The sequence below is a fragment of the Arachis hypogaea genome, chromosome 18 (assembly GCF_003086295.3).
Source record: "Arachis hypogaea cultivar Tifrunner chromosome 18, arahy.Tifrunner.gnm2.J5K5, whole genome shotgun sequence".
Classification (NCBI taxonomy): Eukaryota; Viridiplantae; Streptophyta; class Magnoliopsida; order Fabales; family Fabaceae; genus Arachis; species Arachis hypogaea.
Genome location: NC_092053.1, coordinates 88,600,732 through 88,624,895, shown reverse-complemented (window position 1 = coordinate 88,624,895; position 24,164 = coordinate 88,600,732).

Genomic DNA, 24,164 nt, shown 5'->3' with positions numbered 1-24,164 from the left:
CCACTTCCCAATTCCCTTTACAATTCAAGCCATTTACATTTCTTGCACTTTAAGATTCTGCAATTTACATTTCTTGCGTTCTAAGTTTCAGCCATTTAATTTCTTGCTCTTTAAGATTCAGCACATTTACCTTCTCTGCTCTTTAATTTACTGCAATTGTCCCTCTCCCTTTTAATTTCATGCAATTTAGCTTCTTTCGAATACAAACCACTCAAATCAACTCTTGATTCGCTTGACTAAATCAACCACTAAACTAAAATTGCTCAATCCTTCAATCCCTGTGGGATCGACCTCACTCCCGTGAGTTTTATTACTTGATGCGACCCGGTGCACTTGCCGGTTAGTTTTGTGTGTTTGGGATTCGTTTTTCGTTTTCCGAAAATACACATCAAGTTTTTGGCGTCGTTGCCGGGGATTGAAATAGATTGACAATGATTAAGTGAAGTGGAGATCTAGATCTAGCATTTTTATTTTTCTCTAACTTTGGATTAACCCACTAACTGTTTGAAATTTTGCTTAAGCCAACTAAGCTTCATTATAGCAATAGATTGAAGTGTTACTGGTGGTGTTTCTTTTGTTTTGTTTGTATGTCAGGTACAGGGAGAGCCACTCCTGTTTTATCTGAAACTAACCAGAGAACTCTTAGAAGGTTAAGAAGAGCTGAAAGAGGGAAAAATATTGTTGGAGAGGAAGAATCTGAGGAAGAATATCACGAGATGGAAGGAGATCCATCTAATCCAGGAGGAGGGGTTAACAATAACCCACAACAGAGGAGAGTACTGGCCTCCTATACCTTTGCAAATGCTAGACATTGTGGAAGCAGCATTCTCACCCCTAATGTCAATGCAAATAACTTTGAACTAAAGCCACAACTCATCACATTGGTCCAAAACAACTGCTCGTTTGGGGGAGGACCATTGGAGGACCCAAATCAACATTTATCAACTTTCTTGAGAATTTGTGACACAGTTAAAAGCAATGGAGTGCACCCTGACATATACAAGCTGTTGTTATTCCCATTCTCTCTCAGGGACAAAGCCACTCAATGGCTAGAAACATTTCTGAAGGAAAGCATTAACACATGGGATGATTTGGTGAGCAAGTTTCTTGCCAAGTTTTATCCCCCTCAAAGAATCATTAGGTTGAAGACTGAGGTGCAGACATTCACGCAATTGGATGCTGAAAATCTGTATGAAGCATGGGAGAGATATAAGGCTCTGCTGAGGAAATGTCCACCAGAAATGTTCACTGAGTGGGACAAGCTACAGAACTTTTATGAAGGGCTCACTCTAAAGGCTCAAGAAGCACTTGATCACTCAGCTGGAGGATCATTGCAACTGATGAAAACTGCAGAAGAAGCTCAAAATCTTATTGACATGGTGGCTAATAATCAGTATTTCTTTGCGTATCAAAGGCAACGCCAACCATCACAAAGGAGAGGAGTAATGGAGCTAGAAGGAGTGGACTCAATCTTAGCTCAAAACAAAATGATGCAGCAACAAATTCAACAACAGTTTGAACAAATGGCCAAAAGGATTGATAGCCTTCAAGTAGCAGCTGTGAACACAAGCCAACCATCAACTGTATGGGTGCAGAATGAAGAAAGCCAAGAAGAGCAACAACAGGAGCAAGTGCAGTACATGCATAACCAAAACTCTGGACAGAATGAAGTGTATGGTGACACATACAATCCATCCTGGAAGAACCACCCAAACCTCAGATGGGGAGATAATCACAACCAAAACCAACAACCATGGCAGAGGAACTCAAACCAAAACAATTCAAGAAACAACCAAAACCACAACCAGCAGCAAACTAACCAAAACCCTTACAGAAAACCTCAAAACAACTACCCCAACCCCAACCATTACCAATCCAATAACCAACCCACCAACTAAAATGCCTACCATCCACCATCCACATCTTACAACCCACCATAAGCATCACCTGAATCTCAAAGACTCACTAACTTGGAAACTTTGATAGACAAAATGTGGAAACACCAGGAAATGACAACCAAGAACCATGAAGCCTCCATAAAGAGCCTAGAGAGGCAGATTGGGCAAATCTCCAAGCAAATTTCTGTTGAGAGACCTTCAAGCTCACTGCCGAGTGACACAATCCCAAATCCTAAGGAAGAATGCAAGGCGATACAATTAAGGAGTGGGAGAACATTGATGAGCATCAATGACACTACAAAGAAGCAAGCAGAGAGCAGCAAAAGACCAATAGAAGATGAAAAGCAAACAAAGGCAGATGAAGCCAATGATCAAGTTGTGATGCCAAACAAGAGCACTGAGAAACTCAAAGAGAAGAACAACTAACCACACAGTTCAAAAGAAGTGATTCAGGGACAGCAGCAAGTAGGAAAGAGCATCACACCTCCACTGCCATATCCCCAGAGGTTCAGCAAAGAGACTAAGGACCAACATTTTCATAAGTTCCTTGAGACTTTCAAAAAGCTGGAGATCAATATTCCCTTGGCTGAAGCACTTGAGCAAATGCCTCTGTATGCCAAGTTTTTGAAGGAGCTTATCAACAAGAAAAGAAGTTTGGACGAGAAAGAGACCATACTGCTTACTGAGGAATGTAGGGCTTTGATTCAAAAAGGGCTTCCTCCTAAGCTTGAAGACCCTCGGAGCTTCTTGCTGCCTTGCACTGTTGGGGAATTAACCATCACTAAGGCAATGTGCGATCTAGGAGCAAGTATTAACTTAATTCCCTCCTCTTTGGTGAAAAAGCTGCGTATAGAGGAAGTTAAACCGGTACAGATGTCTCTAGAGCTAGTAGATAAGTCAATGGTATACCCCAGGGGTGTAATTGAAAACCTTCTAGTCAAGGTGGACAAATTCATATACCCTGCAGATTTTGTGGTTCTAGATTCAGATGAGGATGAAAGTGACTCCATCATACTTGGGAGACCGTTCTTGGCCACTGCCAGGGCTATCATAGACGTAGAGCAAGGAGAATTAACTCTCAGAATGCATGATAAGAGTGTCACTCTGAAAGTATTACCAGAAGCGCAGTTCAGTGATGAGAAGAAAGACTATATGGAACTCGACAAGGAAGAATCACAGTTAAAGGAAGAAAGCAACAAGGTGATTCACAGCAACATCCCAAGGCAAAAGATTGTGCAGAATGATGAAGATGTTCAAGAGGATATTAGAGTATTAGCCACTGAGAAGAGAGATCTCCAAAGTAAGCCTACGGCCTGAGAAGAAAGATCAACAAAAGAAAGGAAGAAACACAGAAACAAAACAAAAAGAGGTTGGAAGAACAGAAAGATTCCAACAGAAGGGCTTTCCAAGGGTGATAAAGTGCAATTGATCTATCAACAACTGGGAGCAAGCCAACAGACGGATGACTATTACATTGTCAGCAATATACTCTCATTAGAGCACGCCGAAATTGAACACCAGAGAACAAAGTGGAGGATCACAGTCAGGGGAGACAAGTTGAGGCATTACAATTATCAACCACCATAAAAGAAAGCCCCAGTGTCAAGCTAGTGACAATAAAAGAGCGCTCCATGGGAGGCAACCCATGATTTAAGATTCATGTCATTTTAAATTCAATAAGCTATGATCACCTGAGCATGATTTTTTTTCTTTTCATGAACATACTTAATGAATGCATGCACTGTTTTGAAACATATGATAAGACTTCTAAGTTTGGTGTGCCTTCAAGTACACCAAACCAGTGTTACAAACATTTTCATACTATATGCTTAGTATCCTGATGAAGCATATGACTAAACACTAAGTTTGGTGTCTGCATAGGTGGATATTTTCAGAAGATTAAAATTTTTTTTTTCTTCTTCATGAAAATCAAAAATCATGCACCAATGATCATACATTGTTACTTTCTGAGACTTTAAAATTGAAAAGAAATTATATTCTGTGATGAAGGCATCAATTGTGATTAACTGCTGGCATATCACATTTACCCCTTAACAAGAGACAAGTTTGGTGTTCATCAAACCGTGATGCACTGATTAAGGGACACAATTGATCCTTCATGAAAAAAAAAAAGAGAGAAAAAGAAAAATTATGATGAAAACATTTCTTATAAACACTTAACCAAGAGTGACGTTGGGATTTCAAGAAAACTAGTTGGAGGAAGAAACATTTTTAAACTATATGACCAAACATTAAGTTTGGTGTCCTCCAAGAAAAGTCACGGTTAAAATGGATATAAGGAATGAGAGTTCATATAGTGTGAATAAAGGAAGCATTCTTGCCACGGTTTGATAATGTTGATCTTTGATGTCTTGTTGTGATGACTAGGTGGTCAAAGAACACTCAATGAAAGAGACAAGACAAAGGGAGAGCATAGCATGAGGACAAAATCCCATCACATGTCTCAAAAAGTGAATCTGCCACTCCTTGGAATGATCACGTTAAAGACCATTGAAGAAGCAAGTTTTGTCTTCATTCACCCTCACATGCACACCTTTGATTCACATAGTATCCAATTGCATCCCAGCCTTCCATTGTTCATTTAAATAACACACCACCTTCAAGCCATGCACATAACCGAAGAGTTGCACACCCCATACACTCCAACCATTCAAACTCCATTCCCATCATCATTTTTCATCATATAAGCTCAGCCTCAATTACTTTTCTTATCAAAATCTCCAACTTTCTTCACACTCCCTTTAACCCCAAGGAGATCAACCAACCAAGTGATCATGGCCTCTTCCTCAAGAACCAAACGAAGAAAAGGAAAAGATCCCATAGTGGAGGATAGTACACCTGAATATGACCGATGGAGATTTAGATCTTGGTACCATCAATTACAACTTCAATGGATGAATGAGAAGAAGATATATCCAGAGGTTCCACTCTTGCTACCAGATGAAGGGTGCCAAGAAATGAAGGACAAGATTAGAAAGAGGAAATGGGAAGAACTCGTCTCACCTATCACTCGGGTCAATGCAAATATCATCAGAGAGTTCTATGCCAATATCCCAAGACTTAACACAGGTGAAGCCCCAACGTACAAGAGCTATGTACGGGGGATGGAAGTAGACTTTAGTTCAGATGCCATCAAGAAAGTCTTGGGACTAAAATCAGTCTGCTTTGGTGAACCGGGATACCACAAAAGGGTAAATGGAGATCCGGATTATGATAGAATTTCGAGAGATATTTGCATGGTGAACTCAGAATGGGAAGGAGATGCCAAAAACAAATACAAGTATCTGAGGAGAGGAAACCTTACCCCAGAAGCAAAGGGATGGTATGAGCTATTGAAAAGATCAATTCTGGGCACAGTAAACACCTCAGAAGTCAACAGGAAAAGAGCTGTTATGTTGCATTGCATCATGGTGGGAGGAGAGGTGAAGGTGCATGAAATCCTTGCAAAGGATATTCAAAAACTGGCAGAGAAGAACTCGGCTGGGTCTTGGTTATACTACCCAAGCACCATTTTGAGGTTGTGCGCAAGAGCTAAAGTGCCAATGGAGGAAGATAACCCAACATGGTTGAACCCGGGCATGCCTATAACCATTGAAAAAATGATGATGGTTACTGAAGCACAGCAGAGCCGAAGACCACACGGAAGAAGGCAAAGAGAAGAACCAATGGAGGAAGAAGAGTTACAAGAGGGGGAAGAGCCACAAGAGGAAGAGGAACAGCAACACATTCCACCACATAACACTCTGGATATGACTCAGATGCAGGAAGCAATTGGAAGATTATTACAACAGTACATGAGAATTCAAAAAAGGCAAGAGGAATACCATTCACTCTACATGAAAAACCAACAAGAGCAAGAGGAACGGCAGCTAAGAATGATGAACAGACAAAGTGAGTTTGAGTCAAAATTCTTCGTGATGCAAGAGGAGCATGCCTTTCAATCTCACGAATCATTTGGAAAGTTGGCACAAATGCAAGCCGAAAATTTGAGGGCTCTCAAAGAGTTCACAACCCTCCAAGATGCAAGATATGAAGTCCAAGTCGACTACAACATAAATAGTCAAATCAAACTGAACTATATTGGAGAGAATCTGCACAACATGGATCCAGCATTTCCAACTTTCGATGAATTCTTCAAAGGGAGAAGTGAGATAGAAGTAAGCAATGCTATGAAACTTGAAGATAGAGTAGAGGAGGCGATGAATAGAGCTGGGTTTTGGTGGGGTCAACAAACAACAGACATGGACACAGAGAACACCAACAACCAAGTGTATGAAAGAAGAAAGAAAAAGCATGACAAATGAAAGGTGGACTTGCTCCTTGTTCATCACTACAAAAAAAAAAGCATACATCTTATCTATTTAAAATAGTCTTTGCATTATGTTTGTTTCCCTTAAAATAAGTAAGCTAGTCTAGCTGTGTGCTTGTGTGTTTACTTTCACTTAACAAAAAGCATGCTTTGTCCCCTGCATCTTTAATTCAATAAAAAAAATGTTTGAATGTGAAGTGAGATAGTTCTCTATTAGATAGAAGTACAATAAAAGTAAGTGGTGGTATGTATGTGTGATTGTATGATAGCTCACTTTTAGTGAATAAGAGAACTAGGATGTCTCCTTCTAAGTAGAAATTGGCCTACTGTCTATGAATCTCAATCAAATAAAAGTCCTTGGTTAAAAAGAAAAACAAAAAGAGAGAAGAAAAAGCCAAAAAGTGGCAACAGAAGAAAATAAAAAGAAACAAAGCTAGACACCAATAGCTTGAACCTTAGAATATATGCCTGTGGTGTCTTGGTACTAGGATCTGCTTGGATTATTAAGTTCATTGGAGTGCATCAACACTTGGTAACTTGGGTTAACTAACCCGGGATCATCAGCTGAAAGTCCACTATCAAGAGCAACCTAACTACAAGGCATTTAGTAACCCAAAGAGGTGTTGGGCATCAATGTTTTAAGAAGGAATGTGAGCCAAGTGTCTATAGTGAATAATGTGTCAAGTATAAAGAAAGAAATGAACTTGTTACACATGACACTGAACTAAAGCTTATAGAAAAAAATAATAGTCAAGGACAAAGGAATAATGAGAGGTCATAGCAGTGTGTTGCTTGATGCTTGAAGGAGACTTTCTAGGCCTAAAAGTCAATAAGAAGTGAGTGTTTACTTATCCACATAAAACCCCATGAAATACCAATAATACTCTGCTAGCATGAACATCCTCTTCCATTTCATTCTTTCTTCTCAATAATTCTTTACTTGCTTGGGGACAAGCAAGCTTTAAGTTTGGTGTTGTGATGACAAGTCATCTTAGCCTAATTTCACTAGTTTTTTTTTACTTGTTTTCAATTGATTTTATATACTTTCTTGAGCCATAAGTAAGCCAATTGGGTGAAATTTCATATTTCCTTTGATTCAATTAACCATGGATGAATTAATGCAATTTCATGAGATTTTATGCTATAATTGTCATATATTATGAAAGAAACACAATCTCATGATTTGGAGCATAGCTTTGACTGTTTTGATTGATTGATGATAGGTGAAAAGAGTTTTGAAGAAGGTTGAAGGAAGAAGGAATGGCTAGGAGCAAGAGAGAACAAAAAGTTTGAGCCAAAGTTTGCCTCAAACTTTAGCTCAAACTTTTGGAAGAGTTGAAAACACCCTAGAGGAAAAAAAGTTTGAGCCAAAGTTTGCCTCAAACTTTAGCTCAAACTTTTGGAAGAATTGAAACCACCCTGGAGGAGAAAAGCTTGCGCCAACGTTTGCCTCAAGCTTTTTGGCAAACGCTGGCGCCATACTTGCACACCCTGGAGGAAAAAGCTTGAGCCAACGTTTGCCTCAAACTTTTTGGCAAACGTTGGCATCACAAAAACAACACCCTGGAGGAGAAAAGCTTGCGCCAACGTTTGCCTCAAGCTTTTTGGCAAACGTCGGCGCCACACATGTACACAAGGGGATCCACGTTTGAGCAAAAGTTTGACCTCAAACTTTAGCTCAAACGTGGATATCAGCAAAAGAAGGGCAGCTGGTATAAAAAGCTTGAGCAAAAGTTTGCCTCAAACTTTTACTCAAGCTTTTATGATTCTTGGCCCGGTTCACAATGGGTTTCTCTCCAACTCCAAAAGCAATCAACAGAGTCTTTTATCAATCCAATTCCATCAAGAGCAAAGGCCCATTTCAAGGCTTGAAGACCATTTGAAGAAAGTGTATAAATAGCTTAGGATTTAAGTTTTAAGAGAGCTTTCCTTTTTAGTTTTGCTGAGTAGTTTTGGAGAGCTTTTCGGTTGAGAGTATTTGGAGATTCTGAGTCTTGGGGAAGGAGAATTGAATTCTCTTCCTCTTAGTTTTCTTGCTTTCAATTTCATTTACAATTTGTCTTGGATCTTGGGTTGGAGAATTGAAGGAATTCTGTTTCAATCTCATCCTGAGATCTCTCTGTTTTATTTACTGCATAATTGAATTTCAATTTCTGTTCATTGTCTCTTCTTCTACTCATTCTGCTATTTACTTTTCTCTATTTCTTGCAATTGAATTCTACATTTGGATCTAGGAAGGCATTGAGATCTAGACTCGGTTATCTAGTCTCTTGGGTCCTGAGATCTGGAGTTTGCATTTTTAAATTCTCTGTTTAAAGCTTTTCAGGTTCATTTACATTTCCGTTTTAGATCCGGTTCAATTCAAGTCACCTTCTACTTGTCTGATTAATGCAATTTACTTTTCCTTGTTTAAATTCTGCAAATCCACTTCCCAATTCTCTTTACAATTCAAGCCATTTACATTTCTTGCACTTTAAGATTCTGCAATTTACATTTCTTGCGTTCTAAGTTTCTGCCATTTAATTTCTTGCTCTTTAAGATTCAGCACATTTACCTTCTCTGCTCTTTAATTTACTGCAATTGTCCCTCTCCCTTTTAATTTCATGCAATTTAGCTTCTGTCGAATACAAACCACTCAAATCAACTCTTGATTCGCTTGACTAAATCAACCACTAAACTAAAATTGCTCAATCCTTCAATCCCTGTGGGATCGATCTCACTCCCGTGAGTTTTATTACTTGATGCGACCCGGTGCACATGCCGGTTAGTTTTGTGTGTTTGGGATTCGTTTTTCGTTTTCCGAAAATACACATCACAACCCATGAACGTGTGTCTGACAATCACCTCCGTTCTACATCAGATTGAATGAATATCTCTTAGATTCCTTAATCAGAATCTCCGTGGTATAAGTTAGATTGATGGCAGCATTCATGAGAATCCGAAAAGTCTAAACCTTGTCTGTGGTATTCCGAGTAGGATTCTGGGATTGAATGGCTGTGACGAACTTCAAACTCACGAGTGCTGGGCGTGGTGACAGACGTAAAAGGATAGTAAATCCTATTCCGGTACAATTGAGAACCTGCAGATGATTAGCCGTGCGGTGACAGCGCACTTGGACCCTTTTCACTGGAAGGATGGATGGTAGCCATTGACAACGATGATCCACCAACATACAGCTTGCCATACGAGGAATGTGCGTGCGTGAACAAGAAGGCAGAGGAAAGCAAAGATTCAGAAGACAAAGCATCTCCAAAACTCCAACACATTCTCATTTACTGCATAACAAGTAACTTTTAATTCATGCTCTCTTGTTCATATGCAAGTCAATTGATAATCACCAATTAATATCCTGACTTAGAGTTGCAAGACAACCATAGCTTGCTTCAAGCCAACAATCTCCGTGGGATCGACCCTTACTCACGTAAGGTATTACTTGGACGACCCAGTGCACTTGCTGGTCATGTGTGCAAAATTGTAAGAGAGTAACAATTTTGTGCACCAGTCCTTCATAGCCAATAATTGAACACTTCATTGCAATTCCTTGTGAGACGACCCGGAGTTTAAATACTTCGGTTAATTCTTATTGGGATTTGTACTTGTGACAACCAAAATTTTTTATGTGAGAATTGTTTGTTAGTTTGGAGCTATGCTTACAACGAAGTAATTCTTTTCTATGAGAAAAAAATCTAGACCATCGAGCGAATCTCACTCATCAAAATGGTGGCTGAGAAATAAGTAATGAATTGAATGTTTTTTATGGAACCGTAGACGGTGAAAATATCCATGTTTTATGGGAGGTTTTGCCAAAATTTTTATAAAAATTTTGGATAAAAGTTAATGGAAAAAATTGTAATTGGTGTTATATCTTGTTTCTAATTTTTTTGTTTCGGGTTTTCTCATTTACAGGAGTGCTAAAATGGTGACAACTTGATACCTAAAGGACTCAAGAATATTTTGATTCATAGAGTTACTAATCTATGTTACACTTTTAACTTTTGGTTGAACTAGTGTAAGAAATATAACTTGTAGAACTAATCAATGTAGAAATTAATGTTATTTTGTTTTAAAACAATTTTAGTTAAATGAAGCATGTTTGAATTATCTATGTTTTTACATATTTTATAAATACAATTTGCTCAGTAAAGTAGTTAATATATCAGTTAATTAAAAAAATAATTTGGTAAATTATGCATGCAATTTGTATTAAAAAAGAAAAAATTATTACAAAATAAATATTATACTTTTGTAACTAAAGAAAAAAAATGTTACAAAATCAAGTTATATTTTGTAACAAAATTTTATGATAGGAAAAAATATTTTGTTACCAAAAATATTTTGAAGATAAAAATTTGTTATCACTTTTATAACGAATTTCGGTTTTGGTATAAAAAAATTTGTTACAAAATATTACCAAAAATATTTTTTGTAACAATTTTTTTGTTACAAATATTGCTTTTTCTTGTAGTGTAATTCTTAAAGATTGTTAATTTAAATTTAAAAAGTACAAAGATAAAACTAGATAAGCTAAAGAGTGCTAAAATCTACTTTGGGCCCACCTTGGTCATGTGCTTCGTTCAAGGCTTGGCGTCCAACTTGGGGAATGAGCGTTGAACGCCCATTAGGAGGTGAATTCGCTGCCTTCTGCTCCCTGGCTGGCGTTGAACGCCAGTCTTGGGTGTTCAACGCTGGAGGCTTGTCATTCTTGGGCGTTGAACTCCAGATGTGGATGCTCAACGCCAGTTTTGGCAATGATTCTGGAAGTGAAGTATAGACTATCATATATTGCTTGAAAGTTTTGAAAGTTAGCTTTCCAACACCATTAAGACCGCGCCAATTGGACCTCTATAGTATAAGATATGCTCTTTGGAATGCACAGAGGTCAGGATTAACAGCATCTTCTATCCTTTCTTCATCTCTAAAAAATATCTTGCCAAATCTGCCCAAAAATACCTAAAATCATAGGAAAAACACAAAAACTCAAAGTAACATCCAAAAAGTGAATTTCGCACTAAAACATACTAAAACTTAATAAAATATAACTAAAAATACTATGAAAATGCTATGAAAGAGGGTATAAGATATTCACTTATCACAACACCAAACTTAAACTGTTGCTTGTCCTCATGCAACCAAAAACAAGATAGGACTAAATGGAAGAGAAAAATACATAAGGTTTTTAGAGTTTTCAATGAAGCTCAGTTCCCATTATTGAAAGGGGCTATTAGCTCTTTATTTCTGAATAGCTTTAGCATCTCACTTTCCTTTGAAGCTCAGAACTATTAGCATCCTTTGGAACTAGAATCCGGATGGTATTATTGATTCTCTTCTTTTAGTTTTTCTTGATTCTCGAACACAGCTTCTTTTTTGTGCTTTGCACCTTTGAGCCTAGCCGTGACTCTAAGCGTTCTGTTTTCAAGTATTACCACCAGATATATAAACACCATAAGCACTTAACTGGGGGAACCCTATGGATTTGAATTTAGCTTTGCTTAATTTCCCAGACAGTGGTGCTCAGAGTTCTTAAGCATACTCTTTATTGCATTGGATCACGACTTTAAATGCTCAATCACAAGATTTTCTTGACACCTTTATACCACAAGCATAGAGTTAGGGATAGCAACTCATTTGAGCTTTTTAGGCCAATTTTGACCCTCCTAACCATTGATGCTCAAAGCAATGGACCCTTGTTCTTTTGATTCTTCTTTTTCTTTTTGCTATTTCTTTTACTTCAAGAATCAATCTTTTTTATTTTTCAAGGAACCAATAATACTTCTCTAAATTCACTGTTCTTAACATGCCAATATACTCAACTCCAATATCAAATATGCACAGTTGATTCATACATTCAGAAAGTAAAGGCAAGGCCACCACATTAAAGTAATTAGAATAAATCATGATATAACTCGAAACCTTGTGCATCTTTACTTTTTCCTTTTTCAATAAATTTTTCTTTTAAGCTTGTTGAGGGATACATGAGACATCTTATAACAAAACAAAGAAAAGAAAATAATACTAGAAGGGAACGAAATACTGAATGTGATCATACACTAGAATAGAAAACAAATAAAAATAAAGTACAATGAAAACAGATAAGATAAATAAAGGGAGAATGAAAATAGACCACCTCAGTGATGGCGGCTATTGCTCCCCCCGGTGAATCCTCTGGAGCATTTAAGCTCCTCAATGTCGTGCCCCCTGTCTCAGCTGCTCCTCCCTCATGCTCCTTTGATCTTCCATCATCTGACGGAGGATGGCCAATTGATCTTGATGCTCTATCCTCAGCTGATCTACGGATGAAGTCAACTCCCCTAGAAATGTAGTCAATTGATACCAATAGTCACGTGGAGGGAAGTACATTCCCTGAGGCATCTCCGGGATCTCCAGTGGAGGTGGCTGAATAGGCTCGTGCTATGGTCCATGTGCAGGCTACATGGCATGCTCCATCCTCCTTTTTGTGATGCGTTTGTCCATCTCAATTAGGGTGTCTCTTCATATGCAAACTCCAACTGAATTGTATAGGCAATAAATGAGGTGAGGGAACGCTAGCCTTGCTTGGGTGGAGGCCTTTTCAGAAACCTGGTAGATCTCTTGAAGAATCACCTCGCATACCTCCACCTCATTTTCGAGCATGATGCAATGAATCATTATTCCTCTGTCAAAGGTAACCTCAGATCTGTTACTTGTGGGGATGATGGAGCGTGGGATAAGCTCCAGCCATCCTCTAGCCACGGGCTTGAGATTAAGCCTACCCAGTTAGTAGGGCTTGCCATGTACGTCCCCCCTCCATTAAGCACCATCCACACAGATGTCCGCAAGCACTTGCTCCAGCCTTTGGTCAAAGTTGACCCTTTGAGTGTAAGAGTGTGGGTCACTGATAAACCCCAATTTTGTGGTTTATATTGTGTAGAATTTGGGGGCTTTTGTCAATATTTCTCACACTTATTCACAAGAAATGCATGGTATTGTGTTCTCTTTCTAATATTGCTTCATGATGAAAAACATGCTTATTTTGCCTTAAAATTACCATATTTTAACCCTCTTCTATTGCCATTCGATGCCGTGATATATTTATTGAGTGATTTCAGGAATTATAGGGTAGGAACGGCCGAGAAGAGAGAAAGAAAGCATGCACAAAAGGGAGGAACATGAAGATTTGAATTTTAGGAAAAGCAGCATTGGCGCGCACACGCACTCCACGCGCACGCGTGGATGAGGATGGCTGGAAGCGGCGCGCAAGGATGAACACATCCGCGTGGATCAGAAGATTCCTATCGACGCGCACGCATACTTGGCGCGCACGCGTGCATCACAAAAGCAATCCGCGCGCACGCACGCATGGCGCGCACGCGTGGGAAGCTGCACGTGACCTCATTAAAGGAAATCGTGCCTGGCAATTTCTGAGGCTCATCAGGCCTAAATTCAAGCTATTTCTGTATAGAAAAGACCAAAGGATGCTAGGGAGAAAGGGGGGATCAATCATTTTACACTAAGACACATTTTTAGCTAGTTTTTAGTTCTTTGTTTTTCTTGAGAGAGAAACCCTTGTTCCTCTCTAGATCTAGTTTTAATTTGATCTTCCTTTGTTGAATTGTGAATTAGATCTTGTTAATTACTAGTTTTAATTGTTAAATTTCAATTCCTTAGTATAATTTTGCTTAGATCTTGTGTTAGTTTTATGAATTCTTTTCAATTGTCCTTTTATACCCATTTCATGAATGTTGTGAATCTTGACTTGTTGATGTTGCATTGATGATTTCTATGATTAATTATGTTGTTTGGATGATTGTAAGTTGATAATTGTTAGTGGGTACTTGTTAATTTCAATTTAATTGTAATTTGAACATGTCTTTTATTAATGCTTACCAAGTGTTTGATGAACTGTTTACCTTGATTATGGAGTAGTTCTTTTCACTCTTGGCCTAGGCTAAGGAAATTGGGTAAACTTAAGTCATTGGGTCTAATGGATTTGATAATTAGGGAGCCCTTAGTGGTCAATTTGATAACCATTGACGCTTAGTAGTGAGGTTAGAACCTATGGGTTGATGTTGACCAAACCATTTGATGTACTTCAAGTATAGAAGTAGACTTAATGAGTTTGGTTCCTCATAATTGTCAAGATATGGTTATTAGACAAGGATGGTGACCCCAATTCCCATGCCTAGCCAAGAGTTGCTTTTATCATTTCTATTTGAAAACCCAAATTCTTAATTACATGCCTTAGTATTAGTCATTTGCGTAGTTTAGAATAGAATTATATTGGATGCTACTTGTTAATTTGGAATTGCTCATATCTTGCTTAGTTATTTGAATTAGTTTCTTGTAATTTAAGATTACTTGTTTGTTAAGATTCCTAGTTTACATTCTTGCTCATGACTCACAACCCTGGAATTCTAACCAATGTTGAAGCACATGTTTGTCCATTCCTTGTGAGACGACCCGAGGTTTGAATACTTTGGTTATTTCTATTGGGGTTGAACTTGTGACAACCAAATCCCTCTTCTAAATTTGATACTCGAGGCTTGTTGTTGGTAGAGCTATACTTGCAACGCAATTTTATTGAGAAAAATCTTTACCGACACTTCTCCATGAGACCATCAAATTTTTGGCGCCGTTGCCGGGGAATGGTTGCAGCATATGCCTTGATATTGGTTATGTGAATATGTGAATATTGTAGATAGTTTAATTACTTTCAATACTTAGCTATAGTATAGATTTCTTTTATATTTGTGCTCTGACTCTCAGGTTTGATGATTCGGTCTCAACCGAATTCTAGCTTAGCCAATTTTGATCCCGAGATTGAAAGAACTTTGTTACATACTCGGCAACCTAGACGGCGGTTGGCTTATACGGCTAGTACTTCGGCCTCTCTTGAGGAACATACCGAATCACTAGGCGGTACCGAGAGTGACTTGGAGTCTGCTACTTTCTATTCTTCTGTTGGCACTAATAATACATCTTTACATCCTATAGGTGAGCCACACATGGCAGAGCCACAACGGATCACTTTGCATGAGCAAGGAGCTCCGGATATCATACTTCAACCGTTGCAAGCAAGATATCCTAACCTTGATCCAAACTTTGAATTGAAGAGTAGCTTGATACATTTACTTCCTAAATATCATGGGTTTTCCGGGTCAAGACCCCATCCGACATCTAAGAGATTTCCAAGTTGCTTGTTCTATGGCTCGAAGGCATGGGGCCGATGAGGTGGCTATCATGGTTTTTGCCTTCCCTTTCTCTCTTGAAGGGCAAGCAAAGACATGGTTTTATTCGCTACTGGATGAGATTGTGACTAATTGGAATTTCTTGAGAAGAGAATTTCTAGATAAATTCTTCCCACCGGAAAAGACCGACTACATCCGGAAAGAGATTTCGAGCATAATACAAAGAGACCAAGAGAGTTTGTATGAGTATTGGTCTCGTTTCAAGAGGCTATTGGAATCTTCTCCACACCATGGAATGAACACTCACTTGCTCATTAGCTACTTCACCAGAGGTCTTTGTGTGGAAGATAGAAGATTGCTCACCGCTTCTAGTGGTGGTTCCCTTTCGAAAAACAAGACGGAGGGAGAAGCTTGGAATTTAATAAAGGATGTTGCCAAAGCTACACAACATACAAGGGTGAGAAGTATTCCTCTCAAGGGTGTGGTAGAACCATCCCCTTCCGAATCAAGTCTAACCAAAGCACTTGGAGATATGACTACCATCCTTACCCAAATACAAAAGGATCAAAAGGAATACTACTCCATCCAAGCCATCCAAGCCCCACCTCCGGTTGCTCAACTTGAAGGCCCTCCTAGGATTTGTGATTTGTGCTCTAGCACCACACATTACACCGATCAATGCCATCAAATTTAAGAGGAACATGCTCTTGTAGTAGCAAATGTGAATTACAACAACCTTCCACCTTATCCTTCTCAAAGCCAAAACAATTACCATCAAGGTGGTAATCAAAAACAAAGGGTGGAAAGATAATGCACAAGGAAGCAATCAAAAGCAAAGATGGAACAACTCTTCTTCTCACCACAACAATAACCAATCTTCATCCCAATACCACCATAACAACACCAACTACCAAGCCAACCAAAATCACTCCAACCAAAACCAAAACAACTACACCAAGTACCAAGCACCACACCATAGACAACAATCCAACCAAACTCCTCCATCTTCCAACAATCAAGTTGATGAGCTTAGAGCTGCCATGGAGAAATGGGATGAGAGTAACAAGGCTCAATTTGATGCCTTGGGCACTCAATTGGCTAACCTCACCAATATGCTTTTAAAGATGACCATGTCAAACCAACCGTCAACTCCCAACAACAACACCAACCAACCCTCAAGCTCTTCTAACCTTCCATCCCAACCCCAACCAAACCCAAAGGGCGGTCTCAATGCCATCACTCTACGGTCAGGGACTACATTGGAGGAGATACCTCCAAGGGTCATGGGAGACATTCATGAGGAAGAAGAGGTTGTTGAAGCTCTACATGGAGAAGAGGTGGTAAACAAAAGGCATGAAGAAGAAGGAGTAAATCTCAAGGAACTCAAGAGGAAAGATATAGTGGATGAGTCCATTCCTATTCCATTCCCTTCCATGGTAAAGAAGGTAAAGAAAACACCAGAATTTGATTTGAACATGCTTCAAGTGTTCAAGAAGATTGAGGTAACCATACCCCTTCTTGATGCTATTCAACAAATTCCAAAGTATGCAATATTTTTGAAAGACTTGTGTACACACAAAGATAGGATATGAGAATTGGAGGCATTATCCTTGGGTAGTTCAATTTCTTCCTTGATGGAACCTATTCCAAAGAAATGTGGTGACCCTAGACCTTGTTTGGTGTCTTGTTGTATTGGTGGACGCACTTTTCATGATTGTATGTGTGACTTGGGAGCTTGTGTAAGCATCATGCCACTTTCTATCAATGTGCGGTTGAATTTAGCTCCATTAAAGAAGTCGGCGGCGAGATTTTCCTTAGCCAATAAAAGTGTGATCACAGTGATGGGAATAGCGGAAGATGTACTTGTCGCGATCAAGGATTTGGTTTTTCTGGTTGACTTTTACATCCTTGAAATGCCTCCAACAGAAAATAGAAGCTCATCCTCCGTTCTACTTGGTAGGCCCTTCCTCAAGACCTCTAAATTTAAGTTAGATGCCTTCACCGGCACATATTCCTTTGTGGTTGGAGACAAGACTATCAAGTTCATTTTGGAAGAAGCCATGAAACACCCTCCCGAAGAACATTCCATACTCCGATGTGATGTAATTGATGAAATGGTAGCAGAAGTGCAAGAAGAATACCACAACAAGTTGTGCTACCCTATTGTTGAGGAGACGGATGACCAAGAGGATGAACATGAGAAAGTTGTCAAGAATGAACACCATGAGCTTGATGAAAAGGAACCTCAGCTTGAGGCAAAGAGTGAACTGAAGCCCCTTCCATCTCATTTGAAGTATGCTTTCTTAGAGGACAACCAAAAGTTTCCAGTCATTATTGCTAGTGAGCTTTCAAGTGAAGAAGAAGAAAAGGCTCCTAGATTTTATAAGAAAGTACAAGAAAGCAATAGGATGGAGCCTAGCAGATATTGTGGGAATTGACCCCGCAAGTGCATGCATAGGATATTTCTCCAAGATAGAGCTAGGTCGGTTAGGCAACCGCAAAGAAGGCTCAACCCAACCATCCTCGATGTAGTGAAGAAAGAGGTCACTAGATTACTGGATGCGGGTATCATATACCCAATCTCCGACAGTGAGTGGGTGAGCCCAGTCCAGGTTGTTCTCAAGAAGTCGGGCATCACAACGGTCAAGAAGGACGACGGTGAAATGGTCACTAAAAGGGTACAAAACGTGTGGCGAGTGTGTATTGATTACAGAAGATTGAACGCCGCTACACGGAAGGACCATTACCCCTTGCCCTTCATCGATAAGATGTTAGACTATTTGGCAGGTAAATCTCACTACTGCTTTCTTGATGGATTTACTGGCTACTTCCAGATTCATATTGCTCTTGAAGATCAGGAGAAGACCACGTTCACTTGTCCGTTTGGCACCTTTGCTTATAAGAGGATGCCATTTGGACTATGTAATGCACCCGCTACTTTTCAGCGGTGCATGACGAGTGTCTTCTTCGATCTAATGGAGAATTGTCTGGAAGTCTTTATGGATGACTTCAGCATTTATGGTACTTCATTTGATTGTTGCTTAGAGAACTTGGCCAAGGTCTTAGCTAGATGTGTTGACACTAACCTTGTCTTAAATTTTGAAAAATGTCACTTCATGGTACGACAAGGCATAGTGTTAGGACATGTGGTATCTCATGAAGGCATTTCTGTAGACCTGGCCAAGGTCAATGTTATCACCACTTTACCTCACCCCTCATCTGTGAGGGAGGTCTACTCGTTTTTGAGACATGCAGGATTCTATAGGTGCTTTATCAAGGATTTCAACAAGATTGCTTTGCCATTGTCGTAACTGCTCCAAAAAGATGTGGATTTTGAGTTTGATAGTGAATGTATGAAAGCTTTTGAAGAGCTAAGGAGAGTTCTTACCACGGCACCGATTGTGCGAGGCCCCAACTGGGCGTTGCCATTTCAGATAATGTACGATGCGTCAAACCATGCTGTAGGTGCCACGCTTGCACAGCGCGATGGTAAACTCCCTTATGTCATTGCTTACTCTTCTAAAACACTGGATGCAGCACAATCCAACTATACCACTACTGAAAAAGAACTCTTATCTATTGTTCATGCTTTAGATAAATTCAGATCTTATTTGCAAGGATCGAAGATAGTGGTATACACGGATCATGCAGCTTTAAAGTACTTATTGACAAAGAATGAGTCAAAGCCTAGACTCATACGTTGGATCTTGCTTTTGCAAGAATTCGACATTGAGATTAGGGACCGGAGTGGATCTCAAAACCTGGTTGTGGATCATTTAAGCCGCATTGAGAATTTAAAATTCTATCCATTTCCGATCAATGACTCATTCCCATTGGATAGTTTGCATGCTGTGTCGGATAGCTTTCCTTGGTTTGCCCCAATGGCGAACTACTTGGTTGCAAAATCTTCCCTCCCAACTTTTCGAAAAACCAAAGGGACAAGTTGAGGAGTGATTCCAAATACTATATTTGGGATGACCCTCACTTGTGGAAGAGAGGCGTGGACCAAGTAATTCGAAGATGTGTCCCAGAGTCTGAAATCCAACCAATTCTTGAAGCTTGCTATTCGTCCGAATGTGGCGGCCACTTTGGCCCACAAAGGACCGCTAAAAAGGTGTTGGATTGTGGATTTTGGTGGCCAACCTTATTCAAGGATGTTAACCGGTTATGTGTGTCTTGCCATCGGTGTCAGAGATCGGGAAACACATCCCAAATGGATGAACTGCCTCAGCACCCTATGTTGTTCTGTGAGATATTTGATGTATGGGTCATTGACTTTTTGGGACCGTTTTCCAACTCTAGTGGGTATTTGTATATTCTGTTAGTGGTTGACTACGTGTTAAAGTGGGTAGAGGCCATACCTACCCGCCTTGACGACGCCAATACCGTTATTTCTTTTATTAGGAATAACATTGTGTGCCGTTATAGGTCACAACGAGCAATCGTGAGCGACCAAGGATCCCACTTTTGTAACAGGAAGGTAGAGGCATTGCTCAAGCGCTATGGAGTATCGCATAAGGTTGCTACTGCTTATCATCCGCAAACAAATGGACAAGCGGAAGTGTCTAACCGGAAAATTAAGAGGATTTTGGAGAAAGTGGTCAATCCGCAAAGAAAGGATTGGAGCCTCCAGTTAGGAGATGTACTATGGGCGTATAGAACGGCCTACAAGACTCAGGTAGGGATGAGCCCCTTCCGGATCGTCTATGGTACGGCATGCCACCTTCTAGTGGAGATTGAGCATCGAGCCTATTGGGCGGTAAAGCAGTGCAACATGGATTTAGCCAAGGCAGGTGAAGCTAGGAAGTTATAATTAAAGGAGCTTGAATGTTTGAGGAATGAGTCATATGAGAATGCCCGGATCTACAAGGAGAAGACTAAAGCATTTCATGACCATCACATCCGGAAGAAGGACTTTCAAGAAGGTGATGAAGTCCTCCTCTACAACTCAAGACTTCGATTCATGCCTGGCAAGCTCCGCTCTAGATGGGAAGGACCTTTCAAGGTGAAGGAGATAAAGCCCTATGGAGTGGTAGAGTTGTTTGATCCCAAGAGTGAAGCAACTATCAAAGTGAATGGACACAGAGTGAAGAAGTATCATGGCTACCAGCTCCCAAAGGAGCTAGAGGTATACCTATTGGAGGATGCACCAAGGAGAGAGGAAGCTTAAGAAAAGGACCATCCAACTTAAGTACGTTAAAGAAAAGTGCTTGGTGGGAGGCACCCCACCGTGTTAAGATCTTCCTTGTTTATACCATCTTGTTTGTAACCTTAAATTTTTGTGAATTTTGTGATTTCTTGATGATTGATTGATTGCATAGGAATGCTAGTTTTATCCTTCTTGTGAATAGATAGGATGTTCATATAGCTTTCATCATTTTGGTATGGATGAATTATTGAAGTAGGGAGAATTCTATGTTTTGGATAGTGCATGAAATTGTGAAGTATTCTCTTTGACTACTAGCTTAAGCACCTACCAAGATTGTGTTAGAATAGGTCTTGTTGAAAAAAAAAAAGCGAAGAGAAAAAGGAAAAATGGGCACCGACGCGCCAGCAAACTGTGCGCGCGCACACTGGTGGTGCAATTCCAACTCTTGGGCCAAATACCTGAGAGTTATGCCCACTTTGTTCCGAATCGCGCCAGGCACTGACACGTCCGCGTACTTGCCACCTGCGTGCCCCATTGCAAATCACCCATCAACGCGCAAGCGCACTATGCACACGCGCGCCGATGGCGATATCTGAACTCTCTGGTACAAATTCCAGAGAGTTGTGCCATATTTAGACCAATCTTGTGCTAAAACTGACGCGTCCATGCGTTGTGCGCATCCGCGCCGGTCGCGAATTCTCTCAAGCACGCATCTGCGCACTGTGCGCGTCCGCGCGCCTGCGCCACTCACCAACTCTGGTACAAAATCCAGAGACTTATGCCAACTTTGTGCCATTTCTATGCCAGGGGCACAACTGACCTCGCACGTGCTCGCAATTGACGCGTCCGTGTCCCTTGCTAAAACCCTGACCGACGCGCCAGCTCATTGTGCGCGCGCGCGCCGGTTGCGCGAATTAGTTTTAAAGCTGTGCGCCCTGCCTTTCTCACCCCCTTTCTTTCCTTAATTCTTTTTTTCTTCGTCCTCCATCACACCCCTCCTCTTCTTCTCCTTCCACAACCCACTACCACCATCTCCCACCACTCACCGGTGACAACCACCACTTATGGTGGCACTACACCTCCCCTATTTCTTCTCATCTTCACAAAAGAGAATTCAACTTTGTTCTTTTACACTTCTCAAGGTTCTACTTCTTCCATTTCTTTTCTTTCATTTTTTTGCATCATTTCCCCTAGTTAGACTCTTTTTGTTGCTTTACTTAGTTTCTCTTTTAATTGCATGATTATATTACTCACTTTTGCTTACTTATTTTTCCTTTTTCCAAATTTTTACATGGATGTTGAATTTGAGCTTAAATTGCTTTAATAGATCTTTTGTCATTTTTTCCTTATGTTTGCCAATATGTGATGTTTATGTGATGATTAATGTTTCATTTTGGGTGTTAAATTGATTGAGAATCTCATAATTGCTCATTGCTTGACAATTGCACGCCAAGTCTTCGAGGATATGCATTAATGCCATTTTGGTTTCTTTTAATAATGTGCTTTGAATTTGGATGCTTTCCCTCATTCACTTGTTGTCTTCTATACGCATTGAGTCCACTTTGCTTGTTGATTAGATACTCATTGAACATGACTTGCTCTTTGTTATGGATGCTTGAGACTATACTTCTCATGCCACTTTGCATGCTTCACTTCCTCTTGCATCCCATGCCAAGTGTTGTGACCCATGTCTTTATGATTATGTTATTGCAATATTTCCTTTGGGCACTACCTTTCACTTGCATGTTTTGGTTATGATTCTTTGGGTTTAATGTTTTCTTATTTCCCTTCCCTTCCCAGGATGGCCACCACGAAAGGCAAGGAGAAAGCTCCAAACCGGCCGTAAATAGGGCACCCCAAAGATCAACTTCTAAGGCGCACTCTTCATTAGGAGCCAAATCCCTATCCAAAAAGGCTAAGATACCCGCTCCTATTGATGAGAAAGAAAAGAGCAAACCGGCAAAAGATTCTTCAAGGTTCCCCAACTACTTCTGTGAACTCGTGTTCTCCTCCATGGTTGTCAGGAACTATCATCCTGAGCATCTACTTGCTCCGCTGGATAAGATTGCTCCTTATATTCTACCCCGTATTGAACAGCGAGGATGGGAGTTTCTTTTGAGAAAACCAAGGGAAATCAACCTCTCTTGGGTGGAAGAATTCTACACTAACTACCATCTTTCCTCTCTTCAATCGGTGTACATGTGCCGGAAGCAAGTCTCAATTTCAGAAGAGGCTATTCAGTAAGTGCTTAATGTCCTACCGGTACTGAATGACATAGATGGCTACCAAGAAGTCTTACGTCAGCGAGAGAAGTTTGGATTTGATTGGGACTCGATCCTCCGAGTCATTGCTGAGCCAGAGACATTTTGGACCCAGGGTCGACTCTGGATGAGGCCCAAGAGCATTGACACTCGCTTCCTCACTGTAGAAGCTAGAGCTTGGGCCCAGATCCTTTCTTACTATGTGCTACCTAGCACCCACAAGTCGTCGTTTACAGCGGACCTCGCCTTGCTTGTTTAGTGTGTTCTCACGGAGAGGCTGGTGAACATTCTGTTTTTTGTCAAGCAAGCGATGAGTCAAGTTCACGCCCGGGTTAATTTGCCATTTATAGCATTGGTATCTGATTTAGTTGCTGCTGCGGGTGTTCCTTGGGAAGCAAAGGACAGGAAGATTATAGTTCCGGCTAAGGACGATGTGGTCCCAAGCAGAAAATACTTACACCTTCCCATGAACAACCCGAGCCTTGACATAGCCCTCCCATCTTCTATTCCTTCCACTTCATCATCACCACCACGACAAAGATCCACACATCAAAGGATAGAAGATCTACACCAGAAGCTTGATAAATATGGGCGGCGCAATCAACGCCGATACACTTAAATCAATAAGCTTCTTCGTTGTGTTACCCCTAGAATGGAGGAACCCGAAATATTCACATCCACCTCAAACCCAAGTAATGGAAGCTCTGAAGGAGAGGATAGTGACGGTTCCGGTCCCGACCGCCCTTTGCGCATTGTTCGTAGTACGGAGGACCGTGCTAATTTCTAAGTGTGGGGAGGTCGTTCGACCGATCTCCATGGGTAACAATCTCTTCCTTTCAATACCCATGGATTTATCTTTTGCTTAGTAGTTAGTACATAGTTAGTACATTGCATGCGTAGTTAGTTTTGCTTGTAAATACTCCTTGCATGATAGTTAGTTTCTATAGAGTTGCTTGGTCAAAACAATAACTTCTTTCCCAAGAAACTGTGTTTTGGGGTACCCTACCAAATTTTGAAAATTTTCTGCAGTAAACTTGCTTTAAGAATATATTTTGGAATATAGTGATTGAGCTAGGAACACAAGCATATAAGTTTTGAGCCTATTGCATAGTTACATCTTCTAACCATTATTTCCCATTCTTGTGTGCATATCTCTCTCTCTATGATTGTGATCCTTGCTTTGTCTGATTCTATATGTCCATTACTTTGTGTATGAATGCATTTACATGATTGAGGCCATCATTTCAATAGTCACGTTTCCCAAATGGCCTTAACCCTTTTATCTACCATTGCTAACCGATTTTGAGCCTATGATAAACTCTTTTTGTTCTTAAATAGCGCACATCAACAACCCTAAGCGAA